Genomic DNA, 1,928 nt, shown 5'->3' with positions numbered 1-1,928 from the left:
ATAGCTCCCATTAGAGACCTCTCAGGGGGTCTTCCTTGATGGAACCATATTAACCTGGAAGGAATCCACAGTTTCTCATCTTCTGTGGAAACAAAAGCAGACCCTCTTTTCCAGTGTAACATATTTTCTGACTTAAACCTTGGAATCAAAATATTTCTAAAATATATGGGTTGGTTTAATCTAGTGGCCTTTGCAATCAAATGTCTCATAGCAGTTAAAAAAATCCCAAGGACAACACAATAATATATTGGATACAGACTGTCTGTGTATTTTCCATCTTTATGTGGCTTTTTTTATTTTTATTACTTTATTTAGTTTTTAAGGACTTTACCCTTTTTTTCTTTTTTTCTCAAGCCTATGTATATTTTTAAACACACTGTAACCAGTTTAGAGATTTTGTTCATCTGAATCTGTTTTATTGTATATCTTTAATCCTTTTCTGATCAGGTGAGTTTTTAAACTGATAAGCTAGGATGGAAGTGGTGGTCCTGGCTTCTGGCTCTGCCCTGCTCTGTTTTTCAACATGGCACAGGTACCAACTAGTCATGTGTACCTCCCCAATTCTGGGAAGCAGTATTAAGTAGCATGCCTGTGTTTTTAAGCCTGTAGCTGTGCTCCTAAGCCCACAGGCAGTGGTTGGGAGAAGCCTCTTTGTATCATGGCCTGTAATGAGACCTGAACAAGGAAGATGTTCTTGGCTCCATTTTAGAACCTCTTTTTTTAAGCTCTCATGTTTATGTGGAAATTCTTGCCCCACGTTGGGTGTCAGCTGTAGATTGAATTTTCTTGGTCCTGCATGGTCCCACCTGGGAATCAGCCATTTTTATAAAATAATCACTCAGAGGCTTAATATTAATTGCAAACTGTTTGGTCTATGGCTCAGGCTTATTGCTAGTTAGCTATTTTATCTTAAATTAACCCATTTCTATTAATCTATGTATCACCACGTGTCTCATGGCTTTACATGTGTTCCATTACATCTTACTCCCCCAGTAGCCTGCAGCATCTTTTCTGATTCCACGTTTCTTCTCCCTGTATCTTTGGATTTCTTGCCTGGCTGTAACCTGCCTTGCCATAGGCCAAAGCAGCTTTTTTACTAACCAATGGTAGCAACACATATTCACAGCATACAGAAAGACTGTCCCACAGTAATAAAATCTCTCTTAATGGCATTTTGCTAGCCTCATTGATCAGCCCCTTGCTCAGCTCTAATTAGAGAAGCTTCTCCCTGCAGCAGATGGGAACAAATACAGAGCCCCATAGCCAGACATGTAGAGAGTGAGAGACCTTGGAACATGTAGCCCTAAATGGGATGTCTCCATCAAATACTTCCCTGCAGGGCTCATAGAAAAAGTACCCTGAAGAAGAGGAGGCAAAATGAATGTAAGAGTCAGAGGGGATGGAGGACACAGAGAAAACAAGGCCCTGTCTAAATCAACATGAGCCTTTATGAACTCACAGAAACTGAGGCAGCATGCACTCATCTACACAGGTCCTTTGCATATATATTATGGCTTCCAGTTTAGTATTTTTATGGCATTCCTGAGTGTGTGAACCCTTCTCTTGGACTCTTTCTGTTTGTTTGTTTTGTCCAATTTCACTGTGTTGTTAGGAGTGTGTTTTTTTATTAATTTATTCTCTCATGTATTTCATCCCAACTGCATTTCCCCCTCCCTCCTCTCCTCCTAGTCCCTCCCCCCAACTCCCCTCTTCTCCATCCACTCCTCCTCCATTTCTCTTCAGAAAAGGGCAGGCTTCCAAGGGTTATCAACCAAACATGGTATATCAGGTTGCAATAAGACTAGGCACCTTCCCTCATGTTAAAGATTGAAGAAGCTACCTAATAGGAGGGGAAGGGTCCCAAAAGCAGACAAAAGAGTCAGAGACAGCCCCTATTAGCATTGTTAGGAGTCCCACAAGAAGAACAA

The sequence above is a fragment of the Peromyscus californicus genome, unplaced genomic scaffold (genome assembly GCF_007827085.1).
Source record: "Peromyscus californicus insignis strain IS unplaced genomic scaffold, ASM782708v3 Scaffold_19__1_contigs__length_69161282, whole genome shotgun sequence".
Classification (NCBI taxonomy): Eukaryota; Metazoa; Chordata; class Mammalia; order Rodentia; family Cricetidae; genus Peromyscus; species Peromyscus californicus.
This window is presented reverse-complemented; position numbering follows the sequence as displayed.